The 14,599-nt window shown below is 41.6% G+C and overlaps 1 non-coding gene across 1 annotated transcript; it reads left to right on the top strand.

Annotated features, from left to right (window-relative positions):
* Positions 1 to 3,195: 3,195 nt before the first annotated feature.
* On the top strand, positions 3,196 to 3,268 carry TRNAK-UUU (transfer RNA lysine (anticodon UUU)). The gene has a single exon. It is a non-coding gene; the product is annotated as a tRNA-Lys (tRNA).
* The last annotated feature ends 11,331 nt before the right edge of the window (positions 3,269 to 14,599 follow it).

Here is a 14,599-nt window from a genome sequence, read left to right as displayed (position 1 = left end):
ATATCCTATGACCAAACAGCCAGATTCTGAGGCTGTCTAAGTGATTTCCTCTGGGCGAGCTCCATGGAAGAACCCAAGTCTGTACTGTAGTTCTTTAGTCTCTTCAGTCGTGTCCGACTCTTTGTGACATCATGGACTGTAGCCCAACAGGATCTTCTGTCCATGGGATTCTCCAGCAAGAATACTGGAGCGGGTTGCCATTTCCTTCTCCAGGGGATCTTTCCAACCCAGGGATCGATCCTCTGTCTCCTGCTTTGGTGGGTGGATTCTTTACCACTGAGCCACCAGGGAAATCTGAAGTCTATATTCAATGCATTTAAAAACACCCAACTCTCATTGCTCCCAGGGGTTTCTTTGAATGTAAGAAGTAAACTACTAAATCATATTTATATGCATGAAGTGATCTTATCTGTACCATAGTGAGGGTACAGGGAAACAGATACAAATATTTGTCTACAAATATTTGGTATGCATTCTCAGTTCAGTTCAGTTCAGTTGCTCAATCATGTCCGACTCTTTGTGACCCCATGGACTGCAGCATACCAGGCCTCCCTGCCCATCACCAACTCCTGGAGTTTACTCAAACTCATGTCCATTGAGTCAGTGATGCCATCCAGCCATCTCATACTCTTCTTTATTCATGCGTTCTCAGTTTGCCTTTAACACATGCTTATGATGTCAGCCGGCCTGCTGTTGTTTTCCAGGAGTGGTTCTAAGTATCAGTCCAGGTAACCAAATTGTGTGTATGTCTACTGGAAGGTTGGTTTAGTAAACTGAGAAATAGTTTCAGTAATGGCAAACCACTCCAGTATTCTTCTCTGAAAAATTCCATGGACCGAGGAGCCTGGTATCTAACATTAACCCGGCTCCTAACATTAATCCTCCAGGCTACAGTTCACCAGGTGGCAAAGAGCTACTGAGCACATTCAGTATCACAAAGGTATCACAGCCATTACATTGAAAAATCCAGTTCATTTCTTGTCTAAGGGACAGATATCTCCCTTACTGAAATTTCATAAAAATTTATATTTGTGTGTATATGTACTTTGACTTTAAAATCTGGATGTTATCTCATAGAAAGGAGCACTAGGTCTGGGAGGTTTGCAGAGTGGGCTCATGATATTCATGGTAATATTACAAGAAAGGTCCTGAAATTTTCCAGAACTTAAATTTGAGGTGACACATCTGATTCAGTTATTCAATCATTTAAATACTGGGATGACCTTGATCACTTCTGAAGGCCAGGGCAGTGCAAGTTCTCTGCCTTATTCACAAGGTGGGAGAGGAAACAGAATGAAGCCCTGCTCTATGACTTAGCCACAGGGAGCGTATGGCACAAAGAACCTGGAGAACACGTCATGGTCGCCTGTGTGGAGACAAGCAGGGGCAGAGCATGGAAGTGGTCACTGGGTCATTGACCTGCCGTCTGTCCTCTTGGGCCTGGGAGCCTCACAGCGCAGAGATGGTTGTCAGACTCCATCCCTGAGGAGGGCTTTGTGCTCTGGGTTGTTCTTGAGCTGGGTGACTCGTCTGCCTCCTGGAGACCAGGGGACCCAAGACACATCTGTTGTCTCCCACACAACTTACGGACATTTATTTCCTTGTGGCTGAGGGTAACATTAACCCTCTTCCCCCCTCTGTGTAGAGAAATGCTCTAGGTCTGAACAAAGTGAACGTTCTAGGTTCCTAAACCTTTCCCTGAGTAGAGTTTGAAAGCAGAGAAATAGGAAGATGGTATTTGAATCTAGAATTCTCATTTTAGAGCAATACCCAGGGAATCTTAGACTCCCGGAACTGCCTTTTCTCTAGCCTTTAGGTCCTTCCTGCCTCTCTCTCTCTTTTTCTTTCATTCCTTCTCTCTTCTTTCCTTTCCCTTCCTTCCTCTCTTTCTTTTTTCTCTGTCTTTCTTTCTCTCTTTCAGTCAGTCAAAGAGACTTCAAGTCCATAATTCTCTTTCTAGGAACCCCCTAAACTAACAAGAAATAAACTTCTCAACCAACACCTTTATACACAAGGTAGTGTGATGAACAGGGCAAGGGTTTCACCACCTGGAGCTCTGATGACAGATCCACTGCCTTCTCTCTGGGAAGAGCAGCAAGCTTTGTTTTCCCTTGCTCCATGTCCACAGAAATGATTCTATGATCTGCTCTGGTCTTCCTCTGCAGGCTGCCCCCTCACTGCTTCCTGACAAGAAGGAAGAGGCTGTGGGTGACCTCCACCCTTCCCTGAAATCCACTCTCAACAGGTTTTGGGGGAGATAGAACAGCCTCCACAAGCTTCTGTTCCAAAACCATTGCAATGAGAGAAAATCAAGTCCAGTTTTACTTGTTTACTGCTAGGAGCCCACCCCACTTGGAAAGAAAATTAAATAAGAATAACATTTTCATAAGTTGATTTTTCAGGAAAAAGAGTAGATATTTAAACTATTATAACATCCATGATCTTTCAGATGAAAATTTTCACCTAAAGAAAGGAAAGCAATCTCATCAGGTGCCAGTTTTGAGGGTTTTTTTTTTTTTTTCAAATAAAAATTTAAAAGGTGAAAATGTAACATGAAATTATAAAAGCTTGAATAAATAGATCTATGTTTGGGGGATCCATTGTGGGTACCAGGATATGCTTTGTATTTCACAAAATAGATGTTGCTAGCATTTAGATATCCAGGGCTGCCAGAACTGCAAATGTTTCCTTAGAGACCTTTTAAAAGCAGAAATATATTTAATTCATAAAAAATTTTAATGAAAATACTAATGGTGATGTTACAGTTCCAGATGTTAGAGTCTTTAAACCAAATTTTCTCTTTCCTCTTTCAGAACCTTGGTCTCTGCAGGTGAGTGGCATTACACTGTCCAAGGCACAGACAGACAGGTATTTATCCCCTAATTCACAATGTGAAAGGCGAAAAGTGGAAGTTGCTCAGTTGTACCTGACTCTTTGCGACCCCATGGACTATAGCCTACCAGCCTCCTCTGTCCATGGGATTCTCCAGGCAAGAATACTGGAGTAGGTTGCCATTCCCTTCTCCAGGGGATCTTCCTGACCTAGGGATTGAACCTGGATTTCCTGCATTGCAGGCAGATTCTTTACCATCTGAGCCACCAGGGAACCCACGGCCCAAACAGGGGCACCAAGACCTGTGACTCTCTGTGGCAACTCGGGTTCATGCTCAGTCTTTAGACTCTTTTCAGCCTCAAAGCCTGGGTAGCTCAACTGGTAGAGCATCAGACTTTTAATCTGAGGGTCCAGGGTTCAAGTCCCTGTCCACGCAGCAAAAAGTAAACAAATAAACAAAGTAAAAATGTCTCTTAATAACAACATTTAGACTTTTTTCGGGCTTCCCAGGTGGCTCAGACTGAAAAGAATCTCCCTGCAATGCAGGAGACTGCACTCAGTGACTTATTTCCTAGGCTTATGTGTTTGTCTTTATCTTCATTATTTAAGGATGAGACTCAGGAAGGATAGAAAGGATTTCTTGGCATATATAGTAGGAAAGGTAAACCCAGCATGACCAGGCTGGAATTGTAAGACACAGAATGACCACATGACCATTTTAAGAGCAAAGGCACAGAAGTTAATAAAGAGGAAGAAAAAATACATCTAGCTTTATTATCTTGGTGAAAAATATCAGGGATCTGAGTGTGTGTCAGAGCTGTGGGATGTCTAAACATGGTAACTAATCTTTGGTTTCCTTGTTTTCTATTTTGTCAAAAAATCTCTGGTGGGTTTCCTCTCTTCCCTCTGTACAACATGCAAGTGTATCTGAAGAGACCCATAGACTTACTTCTCTGTCCAACTCTTTGTGGCCCCATGGACTGCAAGCAACCAGGCTCCTCTGTCCATGGGATTTCCCAGGCAGGAATTCTAGAGTGGGTTGCCATTTCCTCCTCCAGGGGATCTTCCTGACCCCAAGGATTGAACCTGGGTCTCCTATATCGCAGGTGGGTTTGTTACCACTGAGACATCAGGGAAGTCCTTCTCTGAATGACAGGAGGAAACTGAAAGAAGAAAACAAAAGCTATGGATCTGGAGAAGAGAGAATGCTCGAGGGTGGAGGCTGCAGGGGGTGCATGTGTGTGGGGGCTCAGGAGACAGGAAGACCTTCTTCCTAAGCCCCAGTTTCTCCAGGGCGTATTCCAATTTTCTCACAACCCTGCAGTCCCAATTTTCAGATAAAAGATGAACCATCATTGGTCAAGCCTTCTGTGAGAATCTGAAATCTTAACTCTGCTTCCATGAAGAAATGATCCCGAGTTCCAAACATGAGACTTCTTCAGAGCTTCAGGAAAGGAACCACAGGAGTGTCGAGCCTTCTTCAGTGTAGCCAAGAGATTGAGACCTCTAAGATTTGGAATCTAGAGTCTGAGTGGTGTCTCTCCTGCTTGCTTTATCTCGTGGCCAAGAGGAAGTAACCACCACCACAACACCCTCCAATGTGGAGGAACACTCAGGCTTCATAACGGTTATCTTAATGATTTCTAGAGCTGGAAGAGGAAAGGTTTCCAAACTAGACTTTTGGGGAAGCATTGTCGTTTGTTTTAGATCTATGACTGGTAGACAGATCAGAGACTACATGTCTCACAAGCAAGGTTTTAAAATGTTGCGTTTCAAGAAAAGTTGACCAGAAGCATTCACATTTTCCCTGCCCGTTCTTAACAACATCAGTGTGTGCTCTTGTGATTTATGGCCTCACTTGTGATACTGGCACCTGCCATGGATAAGATCATCAAAACTCTTTTTTTTTTTCAAGTCTTTATTTATCAAAGCCATGGAAAAATGACATTCCTATTAGCTTGAGTTGGAAAAGTTAGAAAAGCATGGTGTAACTCATTCCAGGTAATATCTTTCTTTTTGTATAACCATTACCCAGACCTCTCTAAAGAAAGGGTTGAGTGTGAATTATTTCAAAATCAAAATAGTCTCTTTAAAATTGGAAATGCATTATGCACCTGAGGTGCTGACAGCAAGGTCCATGCCAAGCATTTGATCCATGAATACCCATTTTCCAAGCTCTCCAGGTCCTTAGATCTGCGTCTCTTCCATTTTTTTCCTGTGGCCAATTTTCAAATAAGGGATCGGGAAACAGTTTAGAGATCATAAATCACACTGATGGTTGGGAAATAAAAAGGGTTCTTTTGCTTCTTCAGATGTGGTTCTACACATTTTTACACATCTTTAAGCTAAATCAGAAATCCAGATGCAAAATTAGGGTGCATACATATATCATGTCTCTTTGTGACATTCCATGGAGGAATGCAGGGCTGAGAGAGACCTGACCTGGCTGCAAGCTGGCATAAAAAAGTTCAGGTCAGCACTGCAGAAAACAAGGGAGAAGAGTTTGGGAAAGTGAGCATGTGGTTTCACTGCTGTGTATACATTTCACTGAGTGACTAACTCAACCAACATATAGCATTCACTGCATATCAAGGAAATATCTGTGACTTAGTAAACAGACCTAGTAATAGTTTGAGCATAAGCTTATTAGCATGTGAAATGAGCGCAATTGTACGGTAGTTTGAACATTCTTTGGCATTGCCCTTCTTTGGGATTGAAATGAAAACTGACCTTTTCCAATTCTGTGGCCACAGCTGAGTTTTCCAAATTTGCTGGCATATTAAGTGCAGCACTTTCACAGCATCATATTTCAGGATTTGAAATAGCTCAGCTGGAATTCCATCACCTCCACTAGCTTTGTTCAGGGTAATGCTTCCAAAGGCCTACTTGAATTCACATGCCATGATGTCAAGCTCGAGGTGAGTGACCACACCATCATGGTTATCCGGGTCATTAAGACCTTTTCTGTATAGTTCTTCTGTGTATTCCTGACACCTCTCCTTATTCTCTTCAACTTAGGTGGAATTTCATCCTTACATGAAATTTTCCCTTGGTATTTCCAATTTTCTTGAAGCGATCTCTAGTCTTCCCCATTCTATTATTTTCCTCTATTTCTTTGCATTGTTTGTTTAAGTGACAGAACAATAATGAAAACAAATAGTTTCATTTTCAATTTAAAAAAATTCCAATCTTTCTGATAGGAGTACTGAGTCCTTTCTGATTATTTTTACTTGTCTTTATTGTCCTAGTGCTTTTTAAATAATAAAAATATGTTACTTTTCTAATCATAAAAGTACATTTTAAAACGCCTACACTGTCTTAGAGACACTGTTTAGATCTTCCTGCCTTTCGGCTGTTCTTTACACGTTGGATCTTTACATGACTCTCCTCTTGCACGCTTTTGGATTCTCTGGTGGTGTGTGCTCCTCATTAGATGTTTGTACATTCTGAGCATAAGTCACTTTCCTTCCCAAAGAGACTGCAGGAGGGCTGACTGTAGGGACAGTTTACTGACTGTAGCTGCCTCTCAAAGTGGTAACACCATAATGATGTTCATTAAGCTTTCTCTTTTAACATTTCTTCTCCCTGCTTCCTGTGGCCCCCTTTCTATTCCTTGACAAGGAGGTTAAAAAAAATGTACTGAATCCCAAATTCTGATTCGGGCTGAGAACATTTATATCAGGCTTGATATTTTCATATTCCTATTGCACTCAGTGGGCTTCCCAGGTGGCCCTAGTGGTAAGAAACCCACCTGCCAAAGCAGGAGATGCAAGAGACACAGGTTCAGTCCTTGGGTCAGGAAGATTCCCCTGGAGGACACAGCAACCCACTCCAAGTCGGACATGATTGAGCCCCTCCCCCACATATACATCACACTCAGTATTCAGTAAATGTCTTCTTTCTTAAAGAACAGTGACTCTGGTCATCATTCCACACTCCAGGACCCTGCCCTCACCCCAACCCGAAATCGAGGAGAAAGGTGGAACTTAGTTATATGTATATGGATGATGAGAGAAAGTGGTTATTTTAACAGCTAAGATATCCTGTTTCTTTGGGTCTTACCTTTATTTTATTAAGCTTTTTTTCCTTTACTTATACTCATTTGGTAATTAATTGTGCACCTTTTTGGAGTAGGAAATGGCACACCACTCCAGTATTCTTGCCTGGGAAATTCCATGGGCAAGAAAAGACAGGCAGGCTACAGCCGGCAAGGTAACAAAGAGTCAGACATGACTGAAGTGACTTAGCCTGCATGCACACACATATGTCAGACTATCTTACAGAGTTGCATGCTACAACGAAGGAATGAATATAGCATCATACTTCACAGTTTGTTAGTTAAGATCTTAAGTTTTGCCTAATATCCTTCTGTTCGGGACTCAACTAGGATCCCACAGTATCTCTGGTCATCAGAGCTCCTTTGGTTTCTCTGCGTTGTGACAGTTCTCAGTCTTTGCTTGTTTTTGACAACCCTGACAGCTCTATGAGGTATTCTGTAGGCTGTCCTTCTGTTGGAATTCATCTGATGCTTCTCTCAGGATGAAGCTGGTATATTGCTGGGAGGACGATTACACAGGAAAGGTGCTAGCTCATCACACCCGATCACCATGCACATCGGCAACATGATATGTCACTGCTGACGCTACTGACCGTGGTCACCAGGCTGAAGTAGGGTTGTTAGGTCTGTCCACTGCAGAGTGACTCTTCTTTTATCCCTCTTTTGCATGCTTGACTCTTCATTGTTTTATTTTTTGATTGGAGGAAAATTGCTTTACAATATTGTGTTGGTTTCTGCCGTACAACAATGCAAATCGGCCATAATTATTCGTATGTCATCTCCCTCTCGAGCCTCCCTCCCATCTCCCTATCCCACCCAATCTGAGTCATCACTGAGCACCAAGCTGGGCTCCTTGTGTTATACAGCAACGTCTCATCAGCTACCTTGGAGAAGGAAATGGCAACCCACTCCAGTATTCATGCCTGGAAAAGCCTATGGACATAGGACAGTGGGCTACAGTCCATGGGGTTGCAAACAGTCAGGCATGACCTAATGAGTAAAAAACAACAATATTCCATTCATACTTGACCCTTTAAAAGGTAATGACTGCATAGCCCACTCTAAGGTGTGAGGATGAGGCAAATTCTAGTGTTTTTATATAATGGGATATTCAGCAATAAAAAAGGGGGGGGGAGCCATGCTACTGATAAAAAGAACAATGTGGTTGAATTTCAGAAATATGATGATGCATGGAAGAAGCCAGGCACAGAAGTGTACCTCCTGTAGGACTCATTTATATGAAATTCAAGGATAGACAAAGTAATCTATGGCCACTGAAAACAGAACAAATGACTACCTCTGGGGAAGGGGCCTGATAACAAGAGTTACCAGGCAGTTATCCGAGGTGATGAAATGTCCCATGTCCCCACTGGGATGTATTCATTTGGAATGCTTCAGTTAACTGTAAACTTAAGGTGTTGATGTCACTTACATAAACCATGCTGCTGCTGCTGCTGCTAAGTCGCTTCAGTCGTGTCTGACTCTGTGCGACCCCATAGACGGCAGCCCACCAGGATCCGCCGTCCCTGGGATTCTCCAGGCAAGAATACTGGAATGGGTTGCCATTTCCTTCTCCAATGCATGAAAGTGAAAAGTGAAAGTGAAGTCAATCAGTCGTGTCTGACTCTTAGCAATCCCTTGGACTGCAGTCTACCAGGCTCCTCCACTCGTGGGATTTTCCAGGCAAGAGTACTGGAGTGGGGTGCCATTGCCTTCTCCGTACATAAAACATACTTCAGTTGAAATAACACACTTAAGAAGAATCTTTAGCATTTATTGTCAAAGAAGTCATTAATGGTCTTGGTAAGAGCAGCTTCAGTACAAATGTTGAGGCAGGAGGTTTCCTGGACTTTTTTAATCAATACTTTTTATTGGAGTGCAGTTGATTTATGATGTTATGTTAATTTCTGTACAGCAAAGTGCTTCAGTTATACATATACATATATATATATATATTCTTTTCTTATATTCTTTGCCATTACATTGTATCATAAAATACTGAATATAGTTCCCTGTGCTAGGCAATAGGACCTTGTTGTCTATTCATTCTATATACAAAGGCTTACATCTTATAACTCCAGCCTCCCACTTCATCCCTCCTCCAAGCTTTCCTGGCTCTGAAATTTCCCTAAAAGACCTGCAATAATAGAACGGAGTGAGTAACAGAACTTTCCTTGTTAAAGAAAGATCGCTAATTAAACTTGAGAAATTAGAAGAGGACAGAGGACTGAAGATTTACGAAGTAAAAATAAATCAAACTGCATGAGCATGCAGTAAGAGTGCTGATCCTATAAAGGAACTAAAAATAGCTCACGCAGTATCCAGCTGCGACAGTGATCCAACTGGAGGGGCAAATGCAAGGAGATGCTAGCGTTCCTGAGGTAGGCTTACTGCCAGACCCCAGCCCAGCAATCTCAGTCCACCTTACATCTTTTTATAGTGATCTCTGGAGCTTTGCTAAACCCCTGCAACACTCTAGTAAGACATAATCCCCTAATTTTTACGGCTTTGCAAGGACACACACAGGTACTAAGGAGCTGTAATTTTAGAAGCATGTGTAAAAGGACATGTAAAATAATATAGTGTATAGCAGAAAAATCAGTACAGTTCTCACGTGATTGTCTAGTGAGTCGGTGGCTGCAATTTACTTTACCTCATGTGATTTGAGAAATCCTCTAGAATATTAAAAAGAGAACAGAGAAGATCATTAAAAGAGTAGAGGGGAAAAAAACTTCTCTGAGAATAAATTTGGAAAATTATTCATCACGCTGAAGGGAGAGAAATCGTAAAAGCCACTCATTGTTGGAATACAAAATCTATTCTGCGTAAGAAATTAGAACTCTCAGAAAAACTGTTTAACTTCTCCTGGAGCTCTGGGTAGAAACAGTATCTTAGCAAAGACACAAAAGCGCTGAAGGTACAGTCAAAAAGACAAAGAATTAAGACCTTTCCTTTGTATATTTGTCCTTGGGTGGGAAAGGAATCAAGAATTCCTATACAAATGTTTTTTCAGAACCTTTATATAAAATCTAGAACTATAAAAATAATAGCTAAAAACTGGGAGTTTAAGGCTCAGATATTCTTAAATCTTCTTCTTCTTAAAAAAAAAAAATTAGTGGGACTAAGTATTTCATTACTAAAGCAAAATCCAGCCTCTGAAAGTCTGAATTAAACGGAGAGGATTGTTAAGATATATGTGTGCATGCTAAGCCGCTTCAGTTGTGTCTGAGTCCGTGTGACCCCATGGACTGTAGCCCACCAGGCTCCTCTGTCCATGGGATTCTCCAGGCATGAATCCTGGAGGGAGTTACCATGCCCTCCTCCAGGGAATCTTCCTGACTTAGGGATCGAACGCTCATCTCATTGCCAAGCTGGTTCTTTACCACTAGCGCCACCTGGGAAGGCTGTTAAGATACACACATGCTGGCAATTAATATATTTCAGTGAAAAACAGAGAATGCAGATTTTACATTTAATTATGTCGAGTTTAATTAAATCCTTCCACCACATACCTTTTTTATTTTCGCAATCATTCATTTTATAAACATTTATTGAGGATTGATACTGTTCCAGGTACTGGTTTTCAGAGATGAACACACAAAATCTACTGTCAGATAACTCATTGTTTGCATTTTTCTGGATTTTTTTTTTGTCTTGTTTTTTAGAATAGTATTTATTTCAAGACTGGGAGATGGAAAAGATCTCCTCTTAGAATTCCTTCTAATCACATAATTTTATTAAACGTCTTATTGCCAGTTCTGGAGATCAGCATTGCTAACTCATTTACATTGGTAAGAGCTTAAATAAATATATAGTTATTGTTGGGCTTTGAGAAAGGATATTAGGTTACATACCTAGGGAGCTAAAGGCAATATAAAGAAGCATTTATGTCTGTTTTCCTATGGCATGGGGTTTTGATTCCAAAGAACTCCTGCCCTTGTTATTTATTCAAGCTTTTCTCCAATATCACAATACCAACTGGTTATTCATTCTGTGTATCTTTGATTCTTTCACTATTAAATGCATAATAAGTCTTTTAAGATGTTTTGAGATAAACCTGATACCTTTAGGTAGCTGAATGATTACTCAGCAACTGAAGGTTGGTTTTCTCTGTATTTCCATCTCCATGTCCTCAGATAGACACAGAGGGAGAAATCTCCAACCAAGAAAGGTTGGTGGTGCCTTTTCAGTTCATGAAACTAGGAAATAATCTTTGTTGTATATACTGGTTTTAACCTGTTGATTATAACTACAAAATTGACTGTAACTACAAATACCATTTATAATGTATGAAGTACAAGTTCTAAACGGACTATAGGGAAATTGGTGAACAGAATCTTACCACGAGGCTCAAAGGTTTTGTCTTGATTCTTTCTGAATCTACCATTTTTATTTATCTAAAGTTGTTTTACCTTGAGTGGGATTGCGCTGGGCAAGCTTAAGACATTATCTGGCACTGTAATTTAAAATTCATTGAAATTGTTTGTTTTCTTAAATTGTTTCCAGAAATAACTTCAGAGGCCATTAGGTAAAATCAACAAGAATATTCAACAAAGGAAAAATGGCCAGTATTAAAAGCCCCAAATTCTTATAGCTGGATTTGATGATGGGGCGGGATAAGAGGTGAGATTTCATACACACACACACACACACACACACACACACACACACGCACACTGCATATTTGAAAATACTTCAGTGATTTGTCATTGTATCAAATAACAGAAAACAGCTGCATTTAGTAAAGAGACAACTGGACTGCGATTGTAACCCTAGCTTTCCACTTGATACTTGGCTGGGGGAGGGGAACCTTCCACCACATAAGATACAAAACTATGAGGAGCACCACGATTAGGAAACCCGTGAAGCCATGAAATCAAGAGCTCATCAGTTCATCATCTCGCCGTCTCTCCCTCGGCCCCTTCTCGCATCCTTTTCTCCAGCTAACATCGATAAGTCTCTCCATCAGACAATCAGCCTATCGCTTAGTAGGTACTCATATTTGGTGAAGAAAATACATAAGTGATCTTTTAAAATGTCCATTTCTAACATCTCTAGGAAGCTGAACAGTTTTCAGCTTAATATGAAGGCAGCTGGAGCAGAGACGTCATCGGCAGAAGCACACAAGCTGAGGCTCCTTCCCTGTGAGCACCCTGACTCGGGTGGCTCAGGCTCTAGAGCCTGGCCCGCCTCTCCTCCCCCACTGCTCCAGCCTGATGCTCTCTGACCACGCTTCAGCCAGCTTCATACCCTCCTTCTACCTCCTGGTACTAGAAAACACAACACGCATCCCAGTATCCCAAAGGCCAGACCAGAATTTCCAGGGAGGATTCTGAAGGCCAGTCCTCTGGGACACACCATCCCCTGGACACAGCAGGACTGCCCCATAGTGAACAGAAGAAAGTCCCCCACCACTGATGCTGGCAACCAGGGTCCTACTTAAGGTTCACTCACTTGTGTGGGTCAGAAAACTATCTTAAAGCAGTTGCAGCCAATTAGAGAATTGATTGGGTAACAGATATAAGGATGTACAGAACACCTCAGCCTCAGGAAACACAGGGGTGCATCCAGGCTGCCAAAGCCCAAGACTTAGATGTTTCCAAGACTCTTTCCATTTCATCACATCTATTTTCACAGCAGCTGAAGTCTCTCTCATGGCAAACCATTCCGTCCTTGTCGTGGGAATCACGGGAACACAGGGAAAGCCTCTTCAGGGGAAAACCACCACCGTAACTTCTAACACCTCCCACAGGGGTCAACACTGTTCAAACACCTAACACCATGGATTAATTGTGGTTATTTTTAAATTTTGTTTACGTGGAAATCATATAGGATGTCCTCTTTCGTGTCTTCTTCTTTCAGTTACTATAACGCTTTAGGGGTTCAAAATGCTTTATACTATTCAGTTCAGTTCAGTTGCTCAGTAGTGTCTGACTCTTTGTCTATCACTAACTCCCGGAGTTTACCCAAACTCATGTCCATTGAGTCGGTGATGCCATCCAACCTTCTCATCCTCCATCATCCCCTACTCTTCCTACCCTCAATCTTTCCCAGCATCAGGGTCTTTTCAAACGAGTCAGCTCTTCACATCAGGTGGCCAAAGTATTGGAGTTTCAGCTTCAACATCAGTCCTTCCAATGAACACCCAGGACTGATCTCTTCTAGGATGGACTGGTTGGATCTCCTTGCAGTCCAAGGGACTCTCAAGAGTCTTCTCCAACACCACAGTTACTTGTCTAAATATAAAAATATTCTATCCTTTGTTCCATTGTTGATGAAAATTTGGAATTGTTTTCCATTTAGGACAAACAACACTTTGATGAACTTCCCTTGGGGGATGATAACACACAGGAAGATGTTTCATTGGATACACGCCCAGGTGTGAAATTCCAGGTGAAGTGTGTTTGGCTTTATTGGACAGTACCAACTGGCTTTCTAAGGTGGTTTTATCAGTCTACACTCTTCCCAACAGTGAGCAAGAATTTCAGTTCCTTCATGTCCCTATATACGACTTTTGGTGTTTTCAGGTTTTGTTTTGTTTGTTTGCTAATTCTGGTAGATACGTAGTGTTATCTGACTGAAGCCTGATTTGTGTTAGGTCATGGTTAATGAATGGAGAAGGAAATGGTAACCCACTGCAGTACCCTTGCCTGGAAAATCCCATGGACGGAGGAATCTGGTAGGCTACAGTCCATGGGGTCACAAAGAATCAGACACGACTGAGTGACTTCACTACTTATGGTTAATGAAAGGGTTTTCCAAGTGGCTCAGTGGGTAAAGAATCTGCCCACCAATGCAGGGCATATAAGAGACAATGGGTTCAATCCCTGGGTCACAAAGATCCCCTGGAGAAGAAAATGACAACTCACTCCAGTATTCTTGCCTGGAGAATTCCATGGAGAGAGGAGCCTGGTGGGCTGCAGTCCATGGGGTCACAAAGAGTTGGACACAATTGAGCAACCAAACAACAACAACAAATGTCTGTGACTTCCCTGGTGGCTCAGATGGTAAAGCGTCTGCCTACAGTGAGGGAGACCTGGCTTCAATCCCTGGGTTGGGAAGATCCCCTGGAGAAGGAAATGGCAACCCACTCCAGTACTTTTGCCTGGAAATTTCCGTGGATGGAGGAGCCTTGTAGGCTTCAGTCCATGGGGGTCGCAAAGAGTCGGACACAACTAAGCGACTTCACTTTCACTTTCACTTCTCTTTAATGTGTTTACTGGCTGACAGAGTCCTTATTTTGCTAAATGTTTACTAAATTTCCTGTGCCTCACATTACTAATTCTGATTGTCCATTTTTTCTTTCTTTATTTTTATTTTGCTCCTTAAGAGTTATTTATACATTCTGGATACAAGCTTTTATTCCATTATGTGTATTGCTAAATCTCATGCTGTATGACTTGCAGGTTTACTCAGTTAATTAATTATTTTGATTAATACATTTTTATTTTAATGAAACTGAAGTTATTAATCTTTTGCATTATGCCAGTATTTTACTTTCTGTTCAAGGATTTTTTTTGCTTACTCCATGGATACAAAAATATTTTCCTATGGCATTGTCTCAACGTTTTATTGTTTTGCCATCCTCGTGTGGATTTATAATCCACCTGGAATTGATTTTTCTATACAGTACAGTATATAGTGCACTGATTTTATACACACTATGGTTAGGGTCAAGAACAATTTATTTTTCTTGCAAGGATCAGTTCA

Source organism: Bubalus kerabau, chromosome 12 (assembly GCF_029407905.1).
Source record: "Bubalus kerabau isolate K-KA32 ecotype Philippines breed swamp buffalo chromosome 12, PCC_UOA_SB_1v2, whole genome shotgun sequence".
NCBI classification, from domain to species: domain Eukaryota; kingdom Metazoa; phylum Chordata; class Mammalia; order Artiodactyla; family Bovidae; genus Bubalus; species Bubalus kerabau.
Note: the sequence above shows the minus strand (reverse complement) of the source record. Positions and strands in the feature narration are given on the sequence as shown.